Below are 12,432 nucleotides of genomic sequence, written 5' to 3'. Positions count from 1 at the left end.
CAGCAATGCGGATGAGAAACATATGCGTCCCATACGCATACATGTGAACGAGGCTATTAGAAAACATTGGTAGCCGTTTCTATGCCCAAAGTCTGCCCGTACGCGTTCTGTAAAAACGGCTAGAAACGCACATAGTCTGAACGGGGCCTAAGAGTGTCGGCTTGCAGTAATGGCCGGATTACTCTAAAGTGTTCCAAAAAAGAAAAAAGTCTTCCCACTCTATTCAGCTAAATGCACAAGCAGGAAACTGGAATGTGCGGGCTATTCTGTGTAATACAAGGTCACACATCATACTGTTACCATGGCTGTGTGTTAAAGGGAACCCGAACTGACAGGAATATGGAGGCTGCCATCTTCATTCCCATATAAACAATGCCAGTTGCCTGGCTGTCATGCTGAGCTTTAGGGTTTTATTATTATTAATTGATTTATAAAGTGCCAACATATTCCGTGGCGCTGTACAAAGGAGGAAAACAAACAAGGGATACATAATGATATTGAGAATGATATACATCAGATATGGACATTGGTACAAAATACAGAATTGATGGTTACAATGACAGGTGTAGCATGATGAATAAAATGTATGACAGAGTGCACTGCAAGCTATGAAATGAACAACAAAATCCAAGACACATAAGGGTGAGAGAGCCCTGCCCTTGTGAGCTTACAATCTAAAGGAATGGAGGGAAAACAAGAGGTTGGGAGGTATGCAGTATGCATACAGCACAATGCGTGTTTAGGTTATCTAGTAAGGAGTAAAACTTAAGAAGTTGAAGGGTGCATGGCCTAAGTTAAAGCATATGCTTGTCGGAAAAAAGTGAGTTTTGAGGGAGCATTTAAAGATTTCAAAGGTTGGAGAGTGACGGCTGTGCTGTGGAAGGGCATTCCAGAGGAGGGGTGAGGCACGTGAGAAGTCTTGTATATGTGAATGCGAGGAGGTAATTCTGGAGGAGGACAAAAGAAGCTCATGTGCAGATCTGAGATTGCAGTTGGGTTGGAATCTGGAAACTAATGAGGAGATGTACGGGGGAGGGAGATTGTGGAGAGCTTTGTAGGTTAGGGTTTAGTTGCTTGAATCACACAACTGCAGCAAGCATCCAGCCAGTGGGGTCAGACCAGAATCAAATCACCTGATCTGCATGGCAGGCTCCGTATTGTTCTCCCTTCAGGTTCCCTTTAAATCTTGTACAGAGGCTAGATAGCATGAGCATTGTGACCCTTGATCCTTCTCGATGCATCGGTGAGAGATCTGGATGGACAGACCATCTCGGCAGAGCACAGGCAAAGGGCATTGATCTACTCACCTAAGCCACTCCCTACAGCTACGTCCTGCGCCGTGCTGTCAGCCCTCTTCTATAGCAACAGAACTTGGCCTCAAACTGTTACCCAGAGGATCGAGTCCTGATCCATGGTGTGTACAGATTCCAGATCCCTCCCCAAAAATACATTTTGAGGATACCTTAAGGCCCCTTTCATACTTACCACATTGCATCGTGGTACTCCCCACTGCAGTTCATAGCAGTGAGCATGAATGTCTGTGAGACATGCCACAGAACCCGCAGTGTGATGCAATGGGACGGAAGTGGTCCAGCCGACGCAGAGCCTGCAGCGTATTGCCACACGGTGTGTGCGGTACACGATGCAATGGAAGTCAATGTCCACGTAAACATTTTAAAGGTTGTTCGCAGTTGCTGTGCAGTGCACATGCACATATGGGGAAAATCACGTGACACACTTCCAGTCCTGCACTGTGCACGTGACTGAGGGGTACGACATTTGTGATGTATGATGTCACTGGGTTAGATGCTCCGGGGGAAGGGGGTATCATTGCGATTTCCCTGTCAGCGCAGTCTGCTGCAGGGACCAAAGAGAATGTAATGGTGCGGTGAGATGCACTGCGGTAGGCTCTTATGCCAATCTCTCCGAAACAATATGTGAAAGGAAAACTATTTTTATTGTCCTGATGACCTCCTAATTTTAGCTCCACTGCAGTATCCCAGCAGCAGTGCTCTTGCGGGTGTTGATGCTGAAGCTGTTGCTGTTTATTGATCACAGGACCCTGCTCCCCATGAGGAAGTACTTCCAAATACAAGTAGAGCCATACTTCCTATGCGTCAATCCGGGCTTGCGCATAGGCGGTACGGATGTGCCAGTCTTTGGAAGCAGTCGGGGACCTTATACATGGGTAAGTATTTAACCTAAAGCGAGTTTCCTTGCTTAGGTTTGCTTTAAATGGCCATCTGTGTTAAATTCCAGTAGGTAAAAAGAAAAAATCTGTTGGACTGCTATGAGAAAATACATACAGTTACTTAAAGGGATACTGTAGGGGGTCGGGGGAAAATGAGCTGAACTTACCCGGGGCTTCTGATGGTCCTCTGCAGACATCCTGCGCCCACGCAGCCACTCACAGATGCTCCGGCCCCGTCTCCAGATTACTTCTGCAATTTCAGACTTTAAAGTCAGAAAACCACTGTGCCTGCGTTGCCATGTCCTCGATCCCGCTGATGTCACCCAGGAGCGTACTGTGCAGGCACAGACCATACTGGGCCTGCACAGTATGCTCCTGGTTTCATCAGCGGGATCGAGGACACGGCAACGCAGGCGCAGTGGTTTTCAGACTTAAAAGTCTGAAATTCCAGAAGTGAAACGGAGGCGGGGCCGGAGCATTGGTGAGTGGCTGCGCTGGCACAGGATGTCTGCGGGGGACCATTAGAAGCCCCGGGTAAGTTCAACTCATTTTCCCCTGACTCCCCTACAGTATCCCTTTAACTACTTATCTAATTCTCTGCGAAGTGATAAAGCATGTATTCGTTTTCTTTACCATAAACAAAGCATGCATTCTTGATTGTAATGTTCCTGGGCATCAGCTGTAGAAAAGCAGGAAGCAATCTTAAAAGAAACTTAACACTTCACTTAAAGATGTTTTTCTTTTTTGCCTCCAAGAACAAATATTTAGCCGATATTGTAAACACATAATCCCTCTTTTGTGTGTTTTGGTTTAAATAATCTCTGTGATGAAGTTTTTGTGTATTGCCTACTTCCTAGCTTTGTGTACTCAGTCAGGAGTATTCATAAAGAGCACCTGTCACCTGCACACAATGGCATTGCAGCTGTTACGCTTTGTAGCTCCACCAAGGGGACAGTTGAATTATTTTCCTCAAACTCATGCAATAATGGCCCAATGGCAGAAAACTTTCATTATATACTGTCTGCGCTTGTCACGCAGCTCCATACGGGCTAAACCATGACTGCAGGGGACTAAGAATAGACCCTGCAAGGGATGCATCCGTATGGGGGACCCAGAAGCCACAGGGGCCCCGGGGGGGGGGGGGGGGGCGACTTTCTTTTACGTGTCCTGAGAGACTGACAACTAAGGGCATGGACTGAAAATGGTGCAGGATACAAATGAACAAATGAACGTTTGCCGATTTGCGTTAATCACTTGCGATTAACGCAAATCGCCCAAGTGAGATTGGGCCCATAGGGTATTATGGCACTAGTGCTTTAAAAAGCTCTAGCGCTTGAGCGTTTTGCCAAAATCGCTGGCAAAACGCTCAGATGTGAACGGAGCCTTAGGCACCAACATGGGGTATCTTAGGGTTATGGGGGGATATTAGGGTTAGGCACCACCACCAGGAGGGGTCTTAGGGTTAGGCACCACCGGGAGGGGGGGGGGGGGTTATTTGATGTTAGGCACAACCAGGAGGGGTTAGGCATCGGTAGAGGGAAGGTTCTGTGTGAGAGTAGGGTTAGGTTTAGCCATAGTAAAATATTGGTAAACATTACTGATATTTTACCATGGAAAATCAGAAGTAAAAAATTGCTAATTTTAGCGACAAACTCTGCGCCTTTTTTTTCAGGCGCCTTTTTTTCATGTATGCCTGTAAGTAGGCTCCCAGTGCCAACATTTGGGGCTACCACATAAGCATACCAGTGATTCTGTGCGATATGTTCTGTGTATGTAAATGCTCAACTACCACTGGAGAGGTGTTCCGATTCACTGTTTCTGATTATACAGCAGTGACACATTTTCTTTCATGTACGCCAACAAGTCACACCACTAATGGTCCACCAGTGGGGCCATGATCTAGATCCAATTGGAGGGGGTGAGGCATTTTGTATTATAGAGATAGACCAGGTGACCCAGGAGAAACTTTTACAAACATAGGAAGGACATACAAACGGCAAGCAGATATTGACTCTAGCACTGCAAAGTGGCAGCATTAAGGTGCTCAAGGCTAGACTACTGTGGCACTTGGCCCTGATATTTGGCCTGATGAAGTTAGTGGGGTATTCTCACGAAACTTGTTGCCCTAGTGCAAATAAATTCCAGTTCATACTTTACTGTATCTGTGTCACCCTAGAGGTAAGCCAACTCCTAAACTTGACTTTAGGATTTTAATGTGTTTTATGTTTTCTGGGCGCCTCTTTCCCCTTAGTTACCAAGGTACCCGTCTTAATTCCAGTAGTTGAAGAAAACTGAAATGATAGCAAAGGAGATAAATAGTTGTGTCTGTCTTATTAATCATAAATAGAACTTTCCTGCAGTCCCTCATTCTTATTTTAGAGCGTACCTGATGTCATATTTAGGACTGAAAACTGAACGTATGAGTATGTGCCATTATGGCTGACATATCTGGTAGGTCCAATCCCACTTTCTGCTGCCCCTGGTCGGTCCCCACAATCCTTGCTGAATGAATTCAACAATGTTTGGAACATGCAGTCACAAAAAGAGGCTGAACTCCCCGCCCCGTGTCACGCCTACTTCCTTCCCATGTGTGCCCTCTGACTGATATGTACACCTCATCTGCACTAAGCAAAAGGAAAAAGAACATTTTGTTTGGAGTTCCACTTTAAAGCATAAGTATACTTACAAAATAAAGTTATTAAATGTTCCTCAAAGCTTCCTTAAAGTGGACCTGTATTCAGAATTTCCTCTCTGCTCTAAAAGATAAGCAACAACATAATAACCTTTAAAGAAAAACATTTCTTTGTTACAGTTGACACAAATCCTGCAATAAATTTGCAGTGTGTCTAATCCCTGCTTTCATGGGAGCAGACATAGGGTTAACATCCTGCATTTACAAATTAGCTGCTCTGTCAAGGACTGATGAGATTCCTGAGCTGACACAGTGAAGAGATCAAATTACACTTGTGATTAGTCACGGATGAGGAGGAATTAGATAGGCTTAAAGGGCAACTAAAGAGAAGAATATGGAGGCTGCCATATTTATTTCCTTTTAAACAATGGCTGCAGCAGTTTCTCAATAACACCAGAAACAAGCATGCAGCTAATCTTGTCAGATCTGACAACAATGTCAGAAACACCTGATCTGCTGCATGCTTGTTCAGGGTCTAAAGGTGCATACACACATCAGACTATAGTCTTTGGAAAATGAAAGATCACAGACCAATCTTACCACCCTTCATGTAGTATGAGAGCCATACCTACACAGTCTATTCTATGGAGCTGAACTCCACATCAGAAAAGAATCTTTGCAAGATGCTGCACACACAGATGTTGTACAGACACAAAAGATCAGTATCTGCAAAAGATCTGTTCCTGCCAAAAATCCATTCCTGCAAATTGCAATGATAGTCTTTGAGATCTGCAGATCATCATACACACATGATTTAACTGACATTCATCTGCAGATCAGATCCACCAGGATGGATTTTCAGATCTGCACATGATTGCTTGATCTGCAGATGAATGTCTGTTAAATCATGTGTGTATGAGGATCTGCAGATCTCATAGACTATCATTGCAATTTGCAGGAATGGATTTTTGGCAGGAACAGATCTTTTGCAGATACTGATCTTTTGTGTCTGTACAGCATCTTTGTGTGCAGCATCTTGCAAAGATTTTTTTTTCTGATGTGGAGTTCAGCTCCATAGAATAGACTGTGTAGATATGGCTCTCATACTACGTGAAGGGTGGTAAGATTGGTCTGTGATCTTTCATTTTCCAAAGACTATAGTCTGATGTGTGTACACACATGCGACTATAGTCGTTTGTAACGATCGTTCCCCGATCTTTACCAACGACGATCGTTACAAAAAACTAACCACCGACTATTAAGGCAAACGACGAACGAGCCAAATCGCTACATAAGAAAGTTCTGTCTCGGCGGATTTTAACCAACGACGATCGTTTGCAAAAGTAGTACATCGTTGGAAACGATCGTTCGTACTAGGCTTGACATGTGCATTTCACTATTTCTCTGTCAAACTTCTCATTTTTATGCGCAGGCGCAATAGTTGCTTTACGTGATGTAATGTTCGTTCTAACGATCAGATCGTTACACACCTTTTAAAACTATCTTTACTTAGGTCGTTCTTTCATCAATTAAAAGTTCGTTCGCCGTTCTTAACGAACGATCGTTGTCGCATGTGTGTACGTAGCATTAGGCTTAAAGTATTAGAGGCAGAGAATCAGCAGTACAGCCAGGCAACTGGTATTGCTTAAAAGGAAATAAATAGAGCAGCCTTCATATCCCTCACTTCCTCTTTAAAGGGGTTCTTTCGCAAAAAATGTAGGCAGTTAAAAAATGTGACAGATGACAGGTTTTGGGCCAGTCCATCTTTTTAAGGGGGATTATCAGTGCTTTCTTTGTTTTGAACAGCATTTCCTGAACAACAGTTGCAAAATTTAACTGACATAATAGTGTGCAAGTGATTAGGGAGGCCGGCTGGTATCTTGCTATTTAGGCAGTTAAACAGGATATGCTGTTGAAAACAAAGAAAGCCCTGAGAATCCCCCTTAAAAAGATGGACTGGCCCAAAACCTGTCATCTGTCACATTTTTTAACTGCCTACTTTTTTCGCGAAAGAACCCCTTTAAAGAGGAACTGTCACGAAAAGCCTAAAATTTAAAACACATACAAATAAGAAGTACGTTTCTTCCAGAGTAAAATGAGCCATAAATTACTTTTCTCCTATGTTCCTGTCTTTTACAGTAGGTAGTAGAAATCTGACACTACCGACAGGTTTTGGACTAGCCCATTCTTCTCATAGGGGGGTACTCAGGGTTTTCTTTATTTTTAAAAGCACTTAGTGAATGGCAGTTGCTCCGTCCAACTGCCAAAATAGCATGCAGTGAGCAGGGAGGCTGGCCAGCATCTTTGTATGAATTTTTAGAGAATGTCTTTATAAAGAATAAAGGCCACGCTGAGAATCCCCCATAAAGAGGTGGACTAGCCCAAAACCTGTCGGTAATGTCAGATTTTTTAATACCTACTGTAAGTGACCGCAGCATAGGAGAAAAGTAAAGTATGGCTCATTTTACTCTGGGAGAAATGTACTTCTTATTAGTATGTGTTTTACATTTTAAGATTTTCCTCTTTAAAGAGGAACTCCAGTGAAAATAATTTAATATAAAAAGGTGCTTAATTTTTACAATAATTATGTATACATGATTTAGTCAGAGTTTGCTCATTGTAAAATCTTTCCTCTCCCAGATTCACATTCTGACATGTATTACATGGTGACATTGTTACTGTGGGCAGATTATGTAGCTGTTCTGGCTTTAACAGACAGCTATAAACAGCCATTTCCTGTGTGTGTCATTGTTACATTGTGGCAGTTTGCCCAGAGTACCGTACGGTACCAGAGCCTCTTGTGGGAGGGGTTTCAGCACAAAATCAGTCATACAGCGCCCCCTGATGGTCTGTTTGTGAAAATCATTATATTTTTCATGTAAAAGTGGGTATCAGCTACGGATTGGGATAAAGTTCAATTCTTGGTCGGAGTTTCTCTTTAAATACATACAGGGTGCATTTCTCTGTTTTCCTTCTGTACTGTGCAAGAGTTGAAGTCCACTTTAGTACCTGAACTGGGAACCAGAATCTAGTACAAAGAGTGTCTCCTCTTTTTTACCGCACCCAAGATTTCAGAGCATCCAGTCCACCTGTTCCAACCAGCCTTTTATCTTCTGACTGGGATAATGCCCAGTGGCACAAATGATCATTTGAACTGGGTATGTGTGAGTTCCCAAACAGCATATGAGCAGTATACATGAACAAGTGCATTTCAATTTGTGCATGTGCAAGACTTCTCCACTGAAATGAATGTAGAAGCCATTAATTTGTTGGAGTGCTGGCACTTTGTGGCTGGAGGCAGCAGTGGCACAGTATTCAAATAAACACTGTACAATCTACTGTACAGGACATTATTATTTAGTATTTATATAGCGCCAACATCTTCTGCAGCACTTTACAGAATATATAGTCTTTTCACTAACTGACCCTCACAATCTAATGCACACTATAGTCATATGTCCATTGTAGCCTAGGGCCAATTTGGGGGGAAGCCTGTATGTTTTTGGGATGTGGGAGGAAACTGGAGTGCCCAGAGGAAACTCATGTAGAGGGGAGAACATACAAACACCTTGCAGATAGCACCCTGACTATCTTTTGAAGTGGGGACCCAGCACTGCAAGACGAGAGTGCTAACCACTACGCCATCATGCTGTCCATAGTGTAGGACCTCTGCAAAGAAATGGCTATAGTGGCTATCTATGCTGCACCACTGAGTAACCAGAAGGAGCAGAATTGTTGTGTGTAAATTAATGGTGCCCATACACTCGTCAGATTGGCAGCAGATAGATAAGAAATGCATCTGATGATCTATCTGATGCGGTTTTAGAACATTTTTTACCAGGATAGAATTCCAATAGATTTCAGTTTGAAATCTATTGAAATTCGATCTGATGGCATTTTTTTGCCATCAGATTTCCATTAAGGCCAATGCACTGATAAGCAATCTCATCAGATCGACCTAAATTTTCCACCCTGCCAGTTCGATTGAAATCCATCGAAATCGATCGAAATCGGCCATCGATCGGTCGATTGGCCAACCGAATTGCAAACGATCAATTGATCGATCGATCGGTCAGCCAGAAAATCGGCTGAGTGTATGGGCCCCTAAATGTGCTGAGTATAGCAATGGTCAATGAGATGCAAAAATTGGCCTAAGTGAATCCCACCCCAGCTTTAGGAAGGAGGAATTGGGGGAGGGGAGGATTGAGGGCTGCTAGTTTGATTTAAAACCAGTCTACTTTATTAGCCCACTTATCATTTAAACAGTGGCGTAGCAATAGGGGATGCAGAGGTTGTGACCCCATCGGCCCCCTGGAGTAGAGGAACCTACTAGGAACCCTCCTTCATTCATTTGATTAGATTTGCATTGGTGCTATACTGATAATGAACACCTCTATGTGTACATTGCATAGTGGTAATTCTTACTCTAAATACACCTCTCTGACACTGCAGCTGTCCTCTGAAGGTTTTGGAGCTCCATATCAATATAGTGCTTGGCGCCCCATGTAAAACTCGTAAGGGGCCTAAAGCTCCTTAGTTATGCCACTGCATTTAAATAACCATTTGGTCCAAGGCCGGGCCGAGGCGAGAGAAGCTCCAGCAGTGTAAGAGGGGGCGCAAAACTCACTCAGCTATCATTCCCCTATTGTTTTTGAAGCAGAGAGAAATAAGAGAAGGAGATACATGGCAGTGACTAAAGATTAGTTGGGGGCCCTGGGGCGCCAGGTGGCCATACACTCATTAGATTAGCATCAGATAGATCATCAGTATATTTTCTGATCTATCTGATGTGTTTAGGAACATTTTTTACTAGGAACAGATTTCCAATAGATTTCAGTATGAAATCTATAGAAAATCGATCTGATGGCATTTTGTTGCCATCAGATTTCCATTAGGTCCAATGCAAAATGATAAGCCATCTCAAGAGATAAGCCTAAATTTTCCAACATGTCAGAAATCACCCGCAAAACGATCGATTGGTCCATCGATTTGCGATCGATTGGCCAAAAATCGGCTGAGTGTGTGGGCCCCTTTAGTCTAATAGCAATCAGTAGTGACGGCTGGGGTGGGAGGGATGGAGGGGCGCACTTTGGTGTCTTGGGAGCTGGAGGACCTTGTCCCGGCTCTGATTCGGTCTTAAGGATTTATCCTCAAGCAGAACATGAGCCATTAATAAATTTTTTTGTAAAAAAACAAAAAAAACAAACAAATGCAAAATGAAAGCCGCAATCAGGAAGCATGGCTTCAGACTGAAGCGCCTTAGGCCCCATTCACACTTGCGGTTCGAGTCCGCGGGGGTCCGGGGGCCGCAAAGAGACCGTACGGGTCTCTGCGGTGGCCACAAGTTGCGCCGGATGCATGTATCAGTTCCGGCTACAATAAAGTAGCCAGAACTAGATACTTTGCAGTGCCGGAAAGGCACTGCAAGCATGGGGGATACCGGCGTGTAGTCCGGGCCCCCCAAGTGGCATAGGACCGGTGCTGGAAGCATCCGGTCCTATTGCTAGTGTGATGAGAAACATCCGTTTCTCATTGCACAGCATGGCCGCATGCGAAGGGTCAGGATCTGGCCCGGGTCCGCAGCCGCCCTGGGACGGACTGAAAAATAGCGCATGTTGGAAAAAAAGCCGGATCTTCCCAGGGCTGCGTTCCCGGATCGGATCCGGATCCGGACAGCGCACGAGTGTGAATGGATACATTGATTAACAATGTATCCATTCACCATACGCTGTGTACAGAGCGTTCCGGGTCCGGGGAAGGCGGACCTGGAATGCTACTGTGAACTGGGCCTTACACTTTCTATTGATCCCTTGGGTGACAGTGCGGAGCTAGCCAAGCATTCTGTATCTATGAAGGGTGGGGTTGCAGAGGGTTCATGATGCAGAATGCAGGGAGCAGAGCGAGGGGGAGAACAAGGACATTGGACGAGCAGATCTGGCATGATGTATGGGGGCTGCTGTACACACACTAGATTCTTGCCCGAGGTGGTCTTTTTAGTGGCAGGCTTCCACGGAGCAAACTGGACAATTGCCCAGGGCCAGCCGGGCGACCGCCCCTAGGTCTCCCCTGAAATGAATAGTGGTCCCCTACAGAGTATTTGCTCTGGAAGGATGAACACTGAAGCACACAGACTGAAGGAGGCCGTCCGCGGGCCAAACAGGTGAGGTCCGCTCCGCAGCAAATACTCAACAGGGGCACTGGGGGGATAATTGGGGGGGGGGGATAGAATTGGGATGTCTGCAAGCTGGCTCGGGGGTCCTGGGTGAAAGTATGAAATAGGCCATAGGGAAACATGGCTATTACCTCACACATCCGCTGTCTGTTCAGTTATATTTGAGAGCAACTGATTTTGCAACTGATTGACCCTAAGCCGCCGCCCACAGGTCTCATGCATACTAACAACTGTCGGTTAGTATATAGGATGATGGTCTGTAAAATGCATATAAAAAATAAAGCTGGCCATATTATGGCCCAAACGACTATCCAATTCAATAATTTAATCAATAATTTAATCGAATTTGTGCCGCAACAATCCAAAATGGGTCAAATGTCTCAATCGAGCATACTGGGAAACCTTGGGCCTACAGGGCAGTACCGGCATGCAATATCGCGATGACCAACAAAAGTGACAGATGCCCAGCCACTGTCGCCCCAGATGTAAATGTGCCCTCGCCCAGTATCCATGCATTGTACATCCCACCTGCTGCAGCTGTGATGACTCCCAATCTTGTCCGCTGTCTCCCCCAAGTGCCTACTAGGCGCGTGTGTGTGATGTCATATTCCTAACAAGGTACTGACAAGACAGAAGCTGTCACTTCCATGCCTAAAAGTTAAAGAGGCCCATACACTGGTCGATTACAGCCATCGATCAGAAATCGATTCTTTCAAATCTATCGATTTGCGGCCGATTTTGATCGATTTCGATGGATTTGATCTATCTGACAGGATGGAAGAGCTAGGTCAATCTACTGCTGGCAGCAAATCGATGGCCCATAGAGTTGCATTGGATCTAATGGTCCAATAATGCATTTAGATAGATTTCCAATAGATTTCATTCTGGAATCTATTGGAAACCTGCTCCTAGTGTGTGGCACACATCAGATAGATTCCTGTCAGATTTGACTTGACAGGCATCTGACAGAAATCGATCTGATGGTCAAATCTGCTGCAAATCTATAAGTGTATGGCCACCTTAAAGGAGATCTGTAGTGAGAGATAGATAGAGGCTGCCATATTGATTTCCTTTTAAGCAATACCAGTTGCCTGGCTATCCTCCTGATCCCCTGACTCTAATACCTTTTGCCCTACACCCTGAACAAGCATGCAGCAGATCAGGTGTTTCAGACATTTTTGTCATATCTGACAAGATTAGCTGCATGCTTGTTTCTGGTGGCAGATAGCTCAGCAGGGCTGCCAGGTAACTGGTATTGCTTAAAAGGAAACCAATATGGCAGCCTCCATGTACCTCTCACTACAGTTCACCTTTAACTCTTTCAGGCACCAAAATAAAACAAGTAAAACAGCCTGGTTATTAATATGTTGTGTACTGTACATACACATGTTTATCTCCTCATGTCACATGTGGCCTCCGGGCTCGGGTACACTTTAA

General features: G+C 44.6%; 1 protein-coding gene and 1 long non-coding RNA gene across 2 annotated transcripts in view; one reads left to right on the top strand and one right to left on the bottom strand.

The window, feature by feature from the left end:
- LOC137518299 (uncharacterized) overlaps window positions 1–11,197 on the bottom strand; it is a 41,935-nt gene extending 30,738 nt beyond the window's left edge. Inside the window, exons 1-2 of the long non-coding RNA XR_011020780.1 lie at window positions 11,127–11,197; window positions 4,878–4,947 (exon numbers count right to left, since the gene is read on the bottom strand). This is a non-coding gene — a long non-coding RNA (uncharacterized lncRNA). The remainder of the gene's footprint in view (window positions 1–4,877; window positions 4,948–11,126) is intronic.
- LOC137518298 (villin-1-like) overlaps window positions 1–12,432 on the top strand; it is a 135,011-nt gene that overhangs the window by 8,562 nt on the left and 114,017 nt on the right. The window lies entirely within an intron of this gene.

This window comes from Hyperolius riggenbachi, chromosome 5 (genome assembly GCF_040937935.1).
Source record: "Hyperolius riggenbachi isolate aHypRig1 chromosome 5, aHypRig1.pri, whole genome shotgun sequence".
Taxonomy (NCBI): Eukaryota; Metazoa; Chordata; class Amphibia; order Anura; family Hyperoliidae; genus Hyperolius; species Hyperolius riggenbachi.
This window is presented reverse-complemented; position numbering and strand designations above follow the sequence as displayed.